A 17,939-nucleotide genomic window follows, 5' to 3' on the forward strand; every position below is an offset into this window, starting at 1 on the left:
TGAAAATTACAAACATCAATTACATTTACAAACAATGGTTAATACCTGTCACCTCGGCATGAAACTGACTTGAAGCCTCGTTAACAAATTAGAAAGACAAGAACGTCAAATTACGACAATTTACTACGCGTCGCAGTAGTAATTTTCACAATTACTGGTGTCAAGTTTATAATTGCCTTCAATAATTACTGCTTCAAACAAAGTTTTAAAATCACAGCACGTGAAATGGCATCATTTTCATGCATAATTAACCGATGTCTGGAATTCGTCTCCTGTGTATTTTCTCGGGAAGCTGTGTTTTGGTCCATTTAACACCCAATACGGATCTAACCAGGCACTGCTGGAGTTTTAGACGAGCGCGGAGCGTGACTGATTTGTCTCCCATGAGGCTCTGCTGTAGGCGGTTAATACATCGGCGGCGTTCGATAACGGTGGTTCGTCATGCACTGGGGTCGTGAGCTTGTGCGGCGTAGTGTTGGATCACAATCAGGCAAACACCCAAACCTCTGTGGTTTAAAAAGGTTGCGATACTGTTATTGTAGGAAGCCATTCCTTTTTAGCCTACTGGTGGTTCAGAAAAATAGAAAAGGAGTTCTTCACCGACAATGCAATAGTGCTGTTATCATGCACACAAATTTGTTTAAACTTGGTATTCATAGTATTGTATATCTATGGGCGGTTATTACCGCAAATAAAGACAAACCAAAGCAAAGACACTTGTGTAGCATATCAAGGACACGTAGATTGATACTCCTATGTGTGCCACATCAAAGACATCTGGACCATACACCACATCAAAGATAACGATGCGAAGTCAACAGGCGGCGCCACCGTCTTGGGAAAAGTAACAAGAGGCCCAAGGGCCTGGCGCTCAGCTGAGTTGTTGCTGCGTTGTTCGTATATATTACATTACTCGTCAAACTCTACTAAACTAAGGACTCAAAGCCTAAGGATATTAGCTTCTGGATGTGTAACAGTGAATTACGGTAGACTGGCGCAATCTACTTCAAGCAAGCTCCACCCTTGCAATGTGTGCGCAAACAGATAACCTAACCTATATTGGACCATCAATTCTACACACAGCAACATGATTCATCCTCAGCTGTTACCATGATGATGATGATGATGATCCTTTTCGCAAATTGGTCGTCTTCTGTCTTTCTTCCATACTTCAGTGCCACCGGATGTAGTCTGCCCTTGTGGAGGGATCCTTTCAGCACCGGGACACAAGAATCCATGCGAATTGAATCACATGGAGAGACTAGCCCAATCACCCGCTTTTGGCTGGGTAGAAATGGGTAAATCTCGCAGACTGGACCTTAAACTCTACTGCCGACGTGTGAGGCCGGTCTGACAGATGAGTAAGTGGGGTCCACCTAATGCAGAAGGCACCAGTTTCCCTAACTAAAAGGGTAACATTAACAAAATGCTCTACCCAACTCTATTATTGCCTAAAGGCCTGTGTACACTAGTAAAATACAGGGCCTTGAAGGGCTTGTTGCAAAATTGTTGTAAAAATGTTGGTAAAATGTTGGTAAAATGTTGGTAAAATGTTGGTAAAATGTTGGTAAAATGTTGGTAAAATGTTGCTAATATTTTACTAGTGTACACCCTGCTTAAGTCAAGTGAAACTCTTAACAAACCTTAGCAGAATGCCACCATTGAAATGTTGATAATAATGATAGCAAGTAAAAACTTTAAACAGATAGACTTGATTTTTTTAACCAACTGCCACATGCGGTTTTCTTTATTTAGTAAATTTTGAGGTAAGTATTACAGAATGAAATACTTGAATACTAGAATTGCCTGGCTCTTCTGATGATTGCACTGGTGAACACCGAAGTCGATGGGATGTGCAAAGTCATAGCTCGATCCTCTCTCTTGGTCATCTTTGAGATGTAGTCACCAAATATGTTCAAATGCAGCTGCAGATCATTCCTGTCCTGCAAAACATGATGAGGAGATAACATTTTAATTTTGATAGAATAGGTAAGCTAGCCAAGTTTTATATCAAATACAAGGCCAACAACAACTGATAAGGCGCTAGGGCCGAATGATCAAGGAAGTTCATTGATATGATTGGGAATACATTGTGATAAGAGTGATGAATCGGCCCCGTTTGAAGCATTGTGCTATGTACAGTGTGCAAGTGTCAGTGTGTATCATATCGCATTTACTGTTTGTTGACATTTCAAATCGCTGGCGTTGATCCTCAATTACACTGTTTATGTACATTGGCAACCTTACCCGATGATATCAGAACGATGTTTATTATTGTCTTGTTTATTCACATTAGTTCTGCTATGTGACAAGAGTTATTTGTTGAGAAATCCATGATTTAAAGCCGGACTTTGACATCGTTTCTCAGACCAACCAAGCTGCATTTCGCAGATCGTTTTTCAACGATCGTCGACGAACTATTTCAAATTAATCACATCCAATTAAACAATCCAAGCCTTCCCTAATGTCATCAACATGCAATAACACAAGCAGCCAAATATTGTCGCCTATGAAATTGTGAATTTAATGAGAACTTACCTCTGAATTGACAGAACGCGATCTATTCCATAGCATGGTCTCCTTACGTCTGAACTGCGCAGACTCGAGACGTGACGTTCGCTGCATGTGTGATTGGACGTGGGATAACTCGCGCGAAATTTAAAATGCTCTTCTTGGGGGGTGCTCACTAAATTGCGCCAGTAACACCACCTGGTGAGAAATTCATGAACTACGCCTATTGATAATGAAAGAGAAAGCTTTGCTCTATAAAATTAGATTTGATTCATGATCCCCAACTGAGAAATCAGCTGCTGGAAAAGTTTTTGGAAAATTTCGCTTGGTGCCACCTAGTGGCCAAACCGCTCATCCTGCCGGACCCACATTTGGTCTATTCAGGAGTCCTGAAGGGTCTCAACGCCTCAGAGGGAAAATCTATCGCCTATCCGCCATAGTTTTGAAACGTGCCTGTTTAACGGACAGACAGACAGACAGACAGACAGACAGACAGACAGACAGACAGACAGACAGACAGACAGACAGACAGACAGACAGACGGACACTCATTCTACCATTTACTCATATGAATAGCTCAGCTTTTCAGCTGAGCTAAAAACGATTTCGACAACTATAGGTTTTTGTTGATATGAGCGACTATGTTTATTTTTATAATCATTTTTTTCTCGCAGTGAAATTTTTATTAATTGATTCAACTTCAATAAGTTAAATGAGAAGAAAATAAATATCTCGACTTGAAAAAAAAATTTAATTTCAAATTTTTTTTCTTGACTTGAAAAAAAATATCTTGACTAGAAAAAAATCATCTCGACTAGAAAAAAAATCATTTCGACTTTTTGAAGCAAACGGCTTGCCATAGGACAGAGGTGGCAAATAACAACAACGTCAATGGCGCCGCCTGTTGACTTCGCATCGTTATCTTTGATGTGGTGTATGGTCCAGATGTCTTTGATGTGGCACACATAGGAGTATCAATCTACGTGTCCTTGATATGCTACACAAGTGTCTATGCTTTGGTTTGTCTTTATTTGCGGTAATAACCGCCCATATATATCAGTCTACACAACAGCAAATTTATAGTTAGTACGTATTTCCGCAATTGGACATTTTCAAATTCAATTCAAAATTCAAAATTTGTAACAAATGGCGTAGGCCTTTAACCACAGGCCCCTCCATTTTGAACACAACTTGAAATCCTAAAGCAATTAATGAAGACCTACTTCAAAACGAAGTGAATGCCAATTTCAAGGGTGGAAGTCATTTGTGTTTAGTGAACAACTCCCTCCAAACTAAATGGCTTTAATAAGAGATGATCATAGGTACCACTGGCTAGAACTTGAAATCCTAAAGCAATTAGAAATCTATCAAAATGAAGTGAATGGCATTTTCAAAGGTGGGAATCAGTTCTTTGTTTTCCAGAGAATTGACTCTCACCATGAAATTGGCATTCACTTCATTTTGAAGGAGTTCGAATTGCTTAAGGATTTCAAGTTTAGCCAAAGTGATGGTGCCTACACGGTCAACCTTTTAATATCCCCACTTGACAAACGACTCCCCCATCACCATCTTATATCCTGCGGCAAGACGCTAAATGCATCTCTCACAGAATCAACGGAACTGGTGTATTTATTCAGGCTTTGCTGGCAATAGAGGGTCAACTAAAGGCCAGGGAAAGTTGAAAGCTTTTTTCTCATCCCCTGACCTACATGTACCAAGTTTTGGCCGCCACCATTTCATAACGCTTTTCATCAGACCACACGTTTCCAGGTTGTACTGGCGGCACCCCTGTTCAATAAGTATGATTCCCGGTGATATAAATCAAGATTTAGAGGATGTCTCGCATTCTAATATGCTTCAGAGGAAGGGGGCATCTGTCCTTGGGTCATGGTACGGACATATCTTCCCTTGAAGAGTACATACAGAATGGTCGTTATTGGAAAGAAACTCCTTATTGGATGTTGGCGCATCTTATTCAGTTGCGACAGTTGTAAGAATGTCGCAAATTGATGATGATGGATTGGATTGTTATAAGGCTATGCACATAAAGATCTCCTTTTGGGAGAGTCCCATATCAATTCAGACAGATTTATAGCAGTTCTTTGGGTGGAGAACCTCGTTGACTTTTGAATGGGTCTTAGTATTGACCTTTTGATAACAGCTCATTCCATCGATTGACCGCTGCAGATCACGATAGCGTCTCCTTCCCAGTTCCCGCCGAGACTGCCAGACTGAAAGAATTGCCAATTCCATTCATGTAGCAATTATACTATCATGGCGATAAAGTAGGTATCAGGATAAACAAGCTAATGTTCCACGATCCCCAAATTTATCGTTATCGCCAGACTGTCCCTCCATCGGTCGATAGTAATGTCCTGGGACCGGAGAGTTTGGACTCCTAATGCGCGGTCCTGATGGCCCGAAATGGTTTTTGTAAAGTAACTGTCCATATCATCACTATCTTTAAGGGCAAACTTAATACGACTTTGGGTCTAGAGCCAAAATACATGATTAGGATACATTGAATGGTCCTTAGAATGAGAGGGCTCGCTCAAAAGAGTGAGCATCCTTCACTTGAAGGATATGCAAAGATGACCACGTCATTTTTTCCATTATGCACTACAAGTTTGTTGAATCAACAACAGCAGAACATCCTTAGAAGACACTTTCCTTATAATGACACCCTCTCTAATAAGGACTATTTGGTCTAACATTGGTTGTTACCATTCAATCAGATCTCTCAAATCAGGACAGCTCTCTATTAAGGACACATTTTTCAGCATTTTGCAAATGTTTCAATTTCACAAAACCGAAAAAAATGGCCACGACTTATTCCTGGTTTATGGTGTCTCTGCTTGATAATGCTGATGCGAGTGCCACATCCTTCAAATAAAGGGTGCTCATTCGTTTCAAAAATATTCTTAATGATATGGAGGAAACATGACCTAATAACGAGGGCGTCATTTTCTTCTAGGCAATCTCTAATCTTCTGTCTGCCTCTTCTGTGGGGCCATTACCAATGTGGCACTGCTGAAAATGTCAACTGCCCTCCTTATAGCTATACTGATTTCCATCTGGAAGTCATTTGCAAAAGGCTAAGTGACTTCAGGATTTCTATCGCGGCTGTGAGGAGGACAGTCCTTCACAGCATGCTGGGACAGGATAAAAATTGCAGTCTGCATCATGAGGTTGTCGAAGATGAGAACTGTATTCCATAGGCAAACTAAATGGCTTTAATTAGAGTTGACCACAGGTACCACCATTTTGGCTAGAACTTGAAATTCTAAAGCAATTAGAAATCTATCAAAATGAAGTGAATGCCATTTTCAAAGGTGGGAATCAGTTCTTTGTTTTCCAGAGAATTGACTCTCACCATGAAATTGGCATTCACTTCATTTTGAAGGAGTTCTAATTGCTTTAGGATTTCAAGTTCTAGCCAGAATGGTCAACACTTAACAGGAATCTGGGGGCCAGAGATTTTTACAACAGGACTTTGGTGGTAATAACATTCCCTTTTCCCCCTTGCTGTTGGTTAGAAAACATTGAATTGTAAAAGCTAGCATCATTACAAATGGTATATACTACATAAGCTTTTCATCCAAATACTCACAAAAGGGTCTCAATGCTGATGCTGACCGTTGGCCTTGTCATCGGGAGGTCCTGCATTTGATACCCGGCCGGTGCCACTTAACTCTCAACTGGGCTGAAAAACCCTTGTGCTAATAGATCGTGGTTGCCCTTGGTTCTCCAGAAAGTTTAGTTAAAAGGCTAGGTAATAATGTGTGCGATTGGAAAGCTCTCTGAGACAGCGATTTGAGACAATAAATAGTAGAGTGAAAAGCACTATAAAAACTCACTAAAATTTTTATTATCATTAGTATTAAATGGATTCCTAGTCACCCACTTATTACACTTATACTTGAAGTCTATCAGTGTCGAACATTTGTCATGCTTATGTAAGACTCAACACAAGATTACGTCTCCTGCATAAAAACACCAAGATATGATGAGTTTCTACTGGTAGTTCCCTGTAACCACAGCATCCGCTACAAGATTGGATCTTTTATTCATCACTTCATCTCCATTGCTATCACAGAGAAAGAACAAGTCAACAAGATGACAATGTGAATACGACAAATTATCAATGGGACCATTTTTCCATTAGTTTCACCTAGATATCAAAATCTACGACAATTTTATGGTAAAACGACTCTTTCATGGTAAAGTCTTGAATTCTAATAAGAATTTTTTATCCATTTTTAGCTTGCGTGGACTCTACCTCTGACCAAAGTCGAAGTCACTCGATCAATGAACCCAATCGGTGCCAAGCCGTAGTGGCACGTGATAACGCTCATCTGGCCTTGGAGGTGGAATACTCCCTGGAGAATAACATCTCCAAGGTCAGAGCGAACTCTGGAAGAAGAAGGATAACACCCTCACATCATACGGCGACCACCACGAAGACATGTCATGATCTCGAAAGAAACCATATAACGTCAGATGACTAATATCACAGAAGTTTTCATCCGCCAGTCACGCTTCGACAGAAAACCACCACAGTACCACTAACGTTGTGATGCTTTTATTTTCATGTGAACAGGGTAAATTGGTTTTTATCAGTTTGTTATGACAGGTTTCAGATAAAGCTTTGAAATTTTATTGGCGGCAGGATTAAATGGTTTGGGGGTTTAATTACATCTCAAGTTGCAGTGGAAAATGAGGAGGAAGCAGCCCCATGACCTTGAGGGTGAACAGAAATGAACAAGGCAACATGAAAGGCAGTACACCTATAATTTCCACGTAAAAGTACTGTAAACTGGTAAATTTTTACAGACATTTTATTTAAAGCAGATTTCTGGAATAACCAGCAGCTAATCAAATGCTGGAATAAAGAAGATTTATGAAAATAAAAATTGCCAAAAAATACTTCTTTTTGGAAAACCAGAAGGAAATTTTGTTACCTGCCAAATAAAAATTGTGGAAATTTTCTTAGAAATATTTGTGAATTGCAAAAGAATGACACAAAATTTTGTGGTTCGTTATGTTTTATTGCTCTTGCTGGCTCGACCCCCATGAGAGCTGTTTCATGGGGGTTGATGTTATCAAGATTTGTCCTGATAACCATTTGATAAAACAGTCGAACAATGATAATTTAGGCCCAGGTGTGAGTAGGCTTTGTTTAAAGACAACAGACCATGTATTGCCCTAGGCCTGTGAAGAAACGCGAAAAATAACATTATGTTTTTAGCACACTCCATACCTTTTAATCCCGGATAACAATCCAACTATGTCCATTTACAAATCAAAGAAGCACGCCAAGAAAGTAATGAAATAGAAGGGTCGGCACTCTAAGCCAAGATAAGGTAATAAACTGGCCCACCTCGGGACAGTATTTATCTCATGACCTTCTCCCCGGAAGGCTGTAAGACAATCAGATTGATTGCTAGGCAGACTTCTAGCAATTGGAAGTGACAGGAGGTTACCGTGGTATCTCCGGCAAGGGAATTCGAAATCCAGTGAATACCAGGTGGCGGGTGTTTCCCAGGGGAAAGCAATCCTGATAACATCAGGATTGGGCGTGATTCCAGATTGACCTTTACAGAGAGTATCCTGCAGGACCGAATGTGTAGGACAAAACCTCAATGTGACATTGAGTTTGAAAGATTTTGACCTTGACCTTGACCTTGACACTGAACAAGGAGGATCATCACCTTGCTGGTCAATGCTGCCAGTTTCAAAATGTTCTCCTAATGGATAGGTGTTACCACAGTCCCTTTTCCTATCTCTGCATACCCTCTGAACGATTTTGACCTTGACAATGACCTTGACAATGACCCTGACATTGATCAAAGGATGATGACCTTGCGTTAAAAAGAGTTCTCATTCTGGAGAAGGGCTACCACAGTCTCCTTTCCTCACCACAAAGCTGATAAATGCTGTCGTTTATAGAGGAGTGTACTGTTTAGAGAGATTAAATCAAATGGAAACAACAAACTAGGCACTAGGTCCTCAAGACAGAGTGTGTCCTTGAAGGGGTGTCCTTGATTTAGAGGTATCCCCTAAGCGAGGTTCAACTGCATTGTTACAGCCAAAGCTGAATGACTGTGTTAACTTTGCAATTCCCATAACCGCTTAGCTAGAGACTTGCATACACCATCCTCTAAGAGCAAATAAGTCATCACCATGGTATATCAATACCCTGGAACCAAAGATAAATCTTACGAGAGCTAGCGAGGCTGATCCTAGCGAGCATCCATGATGATTACCCAGAGGGCCGTTTGACATCTTAGGACAAATCGACTCATCCTAGTGACGTTATCTGTAATTTAAGATTGGTCATCATGGTGCTGCTACCCTGGAACTCAAATGAAGCAGAGAAGAAACAAGACAAGATATTGGCTGATGGGTTCGAGGCCAGTGCAGCTCTCTACCCTCACATGTACTATTCAGACATTGCGCTGTACAGGTGCTCCCATCCTCCTTCCATATGACTGGAACTCCGTATTCATTTATGATTTCTTTCCATTCCTGCTTGAATTGGTTGCCATTGCATCCAAATGGCCTCAACTATGACATTTCATTATTATGAGGCAGTACCGTTATGTTGACAGATATAATACCATAAGTACCAAGTTTGTGTAAATACGATGATAACTCAAGTATTGCATTGTGTATACTTGCATTTCTATTGTCCTGACTAACGATTAAATACAAATGACGTATATACCCCTTTAAAATGAAATCAAGAAGAGAATCATAAACTGTCTTATAAAACCCACGGACTGCATCGGAACAAACACCGTCCACAAGATATGATTTGTTGTCATGGTGTTCTGATAAATTCAGATTAATCAAATACCAGCCTTAGAAGTAGAGATTGCCAAATACTCTAGATCCCACTAGATATACCCATTCTCGGTCGGCCCGTGATTTATCTGATTTTCATGCGGCGCTAGCTGTTTCTATAGGGATTTGAATTCATATGGTGTGTTCCAGGATAACAGGCAAAGTGGTCTATCTTAGTTGGAACTGATGGACAAACATACATCAATGTTGAACATGTTAAAGGGAAGACCATTTTAACTCAGCGGCAAGAGTTGTGTGTTTGGTGGGCCAGTTTGACCACATTTCCCCTGTTTTGGCACAGCTACACTGGCTTCCTGTCAAATTCAGGATCCAGTACAAAATGTTAATCCTGGTGTTTAAGTGCTTGACTGGTGAAGCTCCGGAGTATCTCAGATCCATGATTCAATTAAAAAGAACTGGGCGCTCTGGCCTTAGATCTGAATCTGAGATGCTCCTGGAGGTTCCCCAGTTCAAGCATCCAACTCTCGGTGGACGCTCATTCTCGGCAGCTGCTCCAAGACTGTGGAATCAGCTGCCGACGAGCGTCCACCATGCCGATTCCATTGAAGGTTTCAAGTCCCTCCTGAAGGCCCACCTACTTGCAGCTGCCTACGGGAGGGATAGCGTCCCAGAATACTCTCCTGCGGAGTAATTGGGGCGCTATATAAACAAGAGGCCCAAGGGCCTGGCGCTCAGCTGAGTTGTTGCTGCATTGTTCGTATATATTACATTACTCGTCAAACTCTACTAAACTAAGGACTCAAAGCCTAAGGATATTAGCTTCTGGATGTGTAACAGTGAATTACGGTAGACTGGCGCAATCTACTTCAAGCAAGCTCCACCCTTGCAATGTGTGCGCAAACAGATAACCTAACCTATATTGGACCATCAATTCTACACACAGCAACATGATTCATCCTCAGCTGTTACCATGATGATGATGATGATCCTTTTCGCAAATTGGTCGTCTTCTGTCTTTCTTCCATACTTCAGTGCCACCGGATGTAGTCTGCCCTTGTGAAGGGATCCTTTCAGCACCGGGGCACAAGAATCCATGCGAATTGAATCACATGGAGAGACTAGCCCAATCACCCGCTTTTGGCTGGGTAGAAATGGGTAAATCTCGCAGACTGGACCTTAAACTCTACTGCCGACGTGTGAGGCCGGTCTGACAGATGAGTAAGTGGGGTCCACCTAATGCAGAAGGCACCAGTTTCCCTAACTAAAAGGGTAACATTAACCAAATGCTCTACCCAACTCTATTATTGCCTAAAGGCCTGTGTACACTAGTAAAATATTAGCAACATTTTTACATTTCCAGTTGCAACAAATGTTGCAAAAATGTTGCGTAGTGTGTACAGAGCAAAACGCGTCTTACAACATGTTGTAAAATTGTTGCAAATTAAATGCAATGCAATTCTTTGTTGCATGTTGTAAAAATGTTGCAAACTCTTCAGCCAATCAGAAATAGGATTTGCGTCATGTGATCTACCGGAGTTCATGTGACTTGAACAAGAAGCAGGTATAGCAACTCTCAAGTGAGTGTCTTGCTTCGTAGGGTGATGAAACCTTTTCTAGAAGTTTTTGTATGACGGCTTGTCAGTCAGCCGCAACTCCTTTGGGCTGCGTATCCATAGGCTGTTCCGTGCCCTGCACAACATTCCCTTTTTACCGCCTGGCGCGCCACACGGACAATGAACCTTCGTTGGTGTTATTGATCGTTCCCATAGGTTATGCCGTGTCACATTGCGGGCATATATGCACTGTGGATTGGGAATATAGGCCCATATTGGGATTGAACATGTCCATTCTTTTGCGAGTGAACAACACGGAAGCAATGTCTGAGGCGAAATTAATCAAAGAGGTTCATCAACGGGAACTACTCTGGGACCCCGAAACTGATGATTATCATAACAAGCACGAACCTGTAATTTGTTGCTTAAAAGTCAAGTTTTATATACATGTACATGTCAATTTGATGTTGCAAGTGAAAATACAAGTTACTTGTATTTTCATTTTCAATATTCATAAGAAATTGTCTTCTGAAATAATGACAGCGTGCGGATAAACGCGATTGACCGCTGCGAAATGAGGACTACAAAGGCCTACATGACCAAAAAGGAATATCCAATGGAGACGCAGGGCATAGTGCCAGGTCACAAGGCTGTTACGCCATAACGCCACACTACACAAGGGCATACCCTATGGATACGCGGCCTTAACAGGCAGTGGTATGCCCCATCATCCACCCTCATTTTGATCCAGGGCCTGGTCCATATTCTCTTTGGTTATTTCGCCGCCTCTTCCGTCTCTCAACAATGACAGCTAAAATTGCTGCAGAAGCACTCAAAACACATCTTCTCTCCTTGGAATCATCCATTTTCCCTCCAAAATACCTATTTCCCTTTGTTCCCACTAAAAAGTTTGCAACAATTTACCAACATGTTGTAAAAATGTTGCTAATTTGTTGCAATTTTGTTGCTAGTGAACACAGGGCCTTGAAGGGCTTGTTGCAAAATTGTTGTAAAAATGTTGGTAAAATGTTGGTAAAATGTTGGTAAAATGTTGGTAAAATGTTGCTAATATTTTACTAGTGTACACCTAAGTCAAGTGAAACTCTTAACAAACCTTAGCAGAATGCCACCATTGAAATGTTGATAATAATGATAGCAAGTAAAAACTTTAAACAGATAGACTTGATTTTTTTAGCCAACTGCCACATGCGGTTTTCTTTATTTAGTAAATTTTGAGGTAAGTATTACAGAATGAAATACTTGAATACTAGAATTGCCTGGCTCTTCTGATGATTGCACTGGTGAACACCGAAGTCGATGGGATGTGCAAAGTCATAGCTCGATCCTCTCTCTTGGTCATCTTTGAGATGTGGTCACCAAATATGTTCAAATGCAGCTGCAGATCATTCCTGTCCTGCAAAACATGATGAGGAGATAACATTTTAATTTTGATAGAATAGGTAAGCTAGCCAAGTTTTATATCAAATACAAGGCCAACAACAACTGATAAGGCGCTAGGCCTAGGGCCGAATGATCAAGGAAGTTCATTGATATGATTGAGAATACATTGTGATAAGAGTGATGAATCGGCCCCGTTTGAAGCATTGTGCTATGTACAGTGTGCAAGTGTCAGTGTGTATCCGCTATCGCATTTATTGTGTGTTGACATTTCAAATCGCTGGAGTCGATCCTCAATTACACTGTTTATGTACATTGGCAACCTTACCCGATGATATCAGAACGATGTTTATTATTGTCTTGTTTATTCACATTAGTTCTGCTATGTGACAAGAGTTATTTGTTGAGAAATCCATGATTTAAAGCCGGACTTTGACATCGTTTCTCAGACCAACCAAGCTGCATTTCGCAGATCGTTTTTCAACGATCGTCGACGAACTATTTCAAATTAATCACATCCAATTAAACAATCCAAGCCTTCCCTAATGTCATCAACATGCAATAACACAAGAAGCCAAATATTATCGCCTATGAAATTGTGAATTTAATGAGAACTTACCTCTGAATTGACAGAACGCGATCTATTCCATAGCATGGTCTCCTTACGTCTGAACTGCGCAGACTCGAGACGTGACGTTCGCTGCACGTGTGATTGGACGTGGGATAACTCGCGCGAAATTTAAAATGCTCTTCTTGGGGGGTGCTCACTAAATTGCGCCAGTAACACCACCTGGTGAGAAATTCATGAACCACGCCTATTGATAATGAAAGAGAAAGCTTTGCTCTATAAAATTAGATTTGATTCATGATCCCCAACTGAGAAATCAGCTGCTGGAAAAGTTTTTGGAAAATTTCGCTCGGTGCCACCTAGTGGCCAAACCGCTCATCCTGCCGGACCCACATTTGGTCTATTCAGGAGTCCTGAAGGGTCTCAACGCCTCAGAGGGAAAATCTATCGCCTATCCGCCATAGTTTTGAAACGTGCCTGTTTAACGGACAGACAGACAGACAGACAGACAGACAGACAGACGGACACTCATTCTACCATTTACTCATATGAATAGCTCAGCTTTTCAGCTGAGCTAATAATATGTATTGATTGATTGATTGATTGACCAATGCATTTTAGATGTCTTCTCTGCGCCACAGTTATCCTTCAAAATGAACTGAATGCCTATTTAAACCATGGGAGGCTGTTCTCTTGAAAACAAAGAACACACTCTCACCCTTGAACTATATTGGCATTCATTTTGAAAGATTTTTCAAATGGTTCTAAAACGTTTTTAAACTTTTCAAAACAAAGTGAATGCCAATTTCAAGGGTGGGAGTCTGTTCTTTGCTTTCCAGAGAACAACCTCTAATGTTGTAAATGGGCATTCACTTATTTTGGAAAGATTTTCATTGCTCTAGGACCTCAAGTTCTAGCCAAAATGGTGGCGTCTATGTTAATCCTTAAAGACAGATCTGAAAATGATGTGATTTTTTATCAGCCTCCGATAAATGTGACACTCTGTACCAACTGTGTGAGTTATCCAATATTGATACCGCAATATTTCACAAATCGTTGGCCATTTACATAATTCCTACTCGTAGTTTATCGGCTGTACCGTAAGGTTTGTAATGAAAGACAGATTTACGAGATTTTCATTACCTTTACTGACAGCGCCACCTATCAATCAGGTAAAGATCAGAAGGGGAGTGATATCATAAATATCATAACAGGGAACTTGGATTACAATATTTACTGTGTCTGCGGTGATGACTTGCAAATTGAGATATTGGTTTGAATTAGAGACTTGACAACTTGATCGATTGAGAATAATGTTCTCGAGTCTCCTGAGGATTACTGAAATAACTTCACATTGATATACAGTTACTGGTAAGAATTCTAAAGGATGCCTACAGGTAAATGGCCATGCATTACCCATCCTGAGGAATTCAGGGGTTAAAGTTAGCTTATCTGGCCCTGCACACAAACCCCTGAAGCATTTCCCCCTTTTAGCTCAGGTACGTACAGACATACATGTACACCTTAAGGTCAGCATCAGAGATTTAACTATCAACTTTGGTTTCAGTACCCTAATGATTTGTATGAATGGAAATAGCACTTGGAAGTCTTTTTGTCAACACAAATATGCACCCGAGGCAGTTTTTCGGGAAAATGAAATGAAAAATTTGAGAATCTAAAAAAAACTGCTAAGGGTTTTCTAATTTTCAACCCCTTAGGAATGCACATTTGTGGATGAAAACTCTCACAGGTTTTTCAAAAGCACAAAAACCTTATTTCAACGAGTCTACGTTACCATTAACAGTCAAGTGACATTTATCTTTTGGAATCGAATGAATAATACAAAGCCAAATGCAACAATACTACAAAACTGCCCCAGGATGCCAACATCTCTTGTCATTATGTACGTCCACGACTAATCGTGTCTCTGGATGCCACATTTATGCATAGGCCGATAACACTGTGTCGTTTGTATCCCCCAGGGGGCGCCGGCCATGATTTCAATATCACGCCGGATGATTTGTATTGGCAGTGGAGCAGAAGATGGAATAATTCTGGACGAGTGATGTTCTAGTGCACGACTGGGAACTAAGAGGGTCGGAGTAGGTCACAATCCAAGGAAGGATTGATGGCATCATTGTAAATCTGGCAAATTTCAGATCTATACCATATTTTATCTTATCGTGGAGGGTGGGGTACACTCTTAGAAAATAAAAGATTTTGAGCATCTGAAAAACCACTAAAGGTTTTTCAGCAACTTAAATATTCACCCAGTAGAGGGATTTTGGTAAAAAGAAAAACCCCAAATCAGTTTTGACATTGTGAAAAACCTCTTATGAAAAACCTACAAGGTGCATATTTGTGTTGGCCGAAACTTTTTTAAAAGGGGAAAAACCTTTATTTCTTAGAGTGTGAAGTATCACTCTCAATGCTGCATTGTGTAGTAAGAAGTATGAAGATGTTATGGAAATGTCAATGTACAGTCAGAGGCAGGGGCGGATCCAGGATATTTCGAAAGGGGGCGCACTTTGAGGGCGAAGCCGGAATTGTGAGCGCCGCAGGCGCGAAGCGACGGCGGGGGTCTGGGGGGCCTCCCCCAGAAAATTTTTTTAAGATAAGACTCCATATATGCGATTTCCTGGCATCTGATCTTCAAATATTAAGCACCACTTTAATTTGGGCTACAATATTTTTACACCGTGCCGGAATTAGGGGGGGGCGTGCGCCGGGTGCGCCCCCCCTTGGATCCGCGCCTGAGAGGGGTAAGAGAAAATGTACCAAGAGCCAAGTACATTTGTAATTGAGTTAACCTCGAACACTCTTGAAGAACAATGTACACCATAAAGTTTCGATAGAGAGGTATACGTTTGTGAAGCCACATTATGAAAATATTAATTTGGGTTTGCTCTTTCTTGTGGTTTCACTAATGCACTCCATTACTCTCCAGTACCACATGTAAGTCGCATCGATTCAGCAAACATACCAAATCCAATGAGAAGTTCACTCCACTTTAATTAGAAAATCGTAGTCGTATTAATCAATTCTATTGGATCTGTGAAATGTTAAAGTTCGGAAATCAACTGCAAAGACTAGACGAAGGCAAAGCATGAAAGCGTAAACAGATTCGAGAGGAAATGAAGCAGTCATGTCACCCATAAAGGGGTATGCCATTCGTATTTAATCATGAGTCAAGAAAAGAGGAATGTAATTATACTCAATGCCGTAATGCAGTTATCATGCATGGAACTTGTGACCCACCACGGCAAAATGAGTCGCATGTCGCACAGAAGATGGGCCTAAAATGGCACCAGGATATAATAGAAGAAATTGATATACTCAGATGTCACAAAAGGCAGACAATAGTGAAATGAACAACCAGTCCATCTCAACCTGTCAAGCTCGGAGCGACATGCGACTCATCTTGCCATGGCGGGTCACATATTTTTATATAGGTCTGACGCCACAAGGAAAGCTAGTGGTCTGTATAGGTATCATTGGCTGATGTTGCCTGCACACCCAGTTGAACGCTGGTGTGGCTCACAGGTGCTCTTTGCTTCGGTCAAGTTTTATTGTTGGAGTTTCTGTCTCCTAGTTTGGGTGCGATTTCCGGCTTACGAGCCCAGTTTGATTTCCGACTTTCCTCTCTTTGACTGGTTGCCTACCAGGAATAAAGAGGCAAGTCTCCTCCAGAGAGATCTCATCCGCTGAGCCCCTCCGACTGCAATTTGTATCAAGAAATGAAGACAAGTGCTTTATCAAAGAGCACAAACTAATGTAACCAAAATGAAAGTGTAAATAAGGCGTTAAGAAGATTGCCTTACCTAATCAAGCAAACCTTGTTTGTCTGTTTGTCAGCTGAACTTTTCCATTCCATTTCATCATCGGCAGATTGCCGCTAATCTCGTTAATTTTTTCCACAATCGCTAATGCGGTACAAACACGTATCTGCCTGGAGACTCACTCTCATTCAGTCATGATAATCAGTCGTGTCATGTTTGCCGTATTATTGCCACAATGTGTGTGCATTCTTCCACCTGACTAAAAGACTGGCAGAGAAATGAAGAGATATCTGATAATCATCACAAAATCCTAGTAGAAAATCTGAATTTATTGGTAGCACGTTGCCTAATATTGTTAACATCTCTAATCTTTCGGACACGGGGGACTTTTCACATGCTTGGTTTGTCAATTTCAGGAGTATTGAAGGTATGGAAACTTATAAAATCTACGCAACCACCGGAATGGATGCCTTTCGATTGACGCCAATTTTCCAGTCTGGGGAGACCAAGGCTTATTCTTGCTGGAATGCTATGCCACTGGTTTTAACTGCTTAAGGAAAGAACATATCCGACTCTCCACCCTCCTCTGATAGGCCACAAACAGAACTGCAGTAATTCGCACTACTGCCAATATCAGAATAAGGCATTCTTACCTTTGTCATAAAAGAGATACATGTCCTAAAGATTTCCCACAAACTGTTAGCAAATGTATCTGGTATCGAATTTTATAACAGCACATTCTGTCAGGTCTTATTCGGGACATTCACAACCTCAACAACAACATGAGTAAATACAGTCAAAGAATATCTGCAAATCTACCTATGATAATCTTGATACCACACAGTAACAAATCATATTATTCCGCCAAAGAAATCGAGTTAACCGAGCTGTGCCTGCCAAGCTCAAAGACATGAGGTAATTGTCAACTCTATGTATTTACAATTGGTTGATTAGAGGGAATGATCTGAGTCTCGGCCTGCAGCCCAGACATCTCAGAAGCCACGTGTCTATTCATATTTGTGCACATGCTGTATTGATGATGAAAAGACGTCAAGAGGTTTAATCTGAAGACCTTGGCTTTGCCTCAAGCACAGGGCTCAATGGCATGCCTGATGGCTGGGTCACACTGATGGTGATTCAGTCTTCTTCTTCCTCAGTATTTGCTCTGTACTTGATGGTGATGTTGTTCTCAGAGAGTATTCCTCTTCAAAGGTGGGATGAGTGGCATTTACTCAAAGACTCAACAACACAGTTTTCCAACCTTTTTGAGTAACTTTTCCTTTCAAAGGAGAGCCAAGATCGGTAAACTTGACGGCCTGCCTG

General features: G+C 41.0%; 1 protein-coding gene and 1 long non-coding RNA gene across 7 annotated transcripts in view; both read right to left on the reverse strand.

Moving 5' to 3' along the window:
• Positions 1–17,939, reverse strand: part of LOC135497387 (uncharacterized) — a 123,477-nt gene that overhangs the window by 44,109 nt on the left and 61,429 nt on the right. The window lies entirely within an intron of this gene.
• LOC135496977 (uncharacterized) lies at positions 1,712–3,108 on the reverse strand. The gene is made up of 2 exons (XR_010448747.1): positions 2,539–3,108; positions 1,712–1,943 (listed from the first exon to the last, which is right to left on the reverse strand). It is a non-coding gene; the product is annotated as an uncharacterized LOC135496977 (long non-coding RNA).

This window comes from Lineus longissimus, chromosome 12 (genome assembly GCF_910592395.1).
Source record: "Lineus longissimus chromosome 12, tnLinLong1.2, whole genome shotgun sequence".
Classification (NCBI taxonomy): domain Eukaryota; kingdom Metazoa; phylum Nemertea; class Pilidiophora; order Heteronemertea; family Lineidae; genus Lineus; species Lineus longissimus.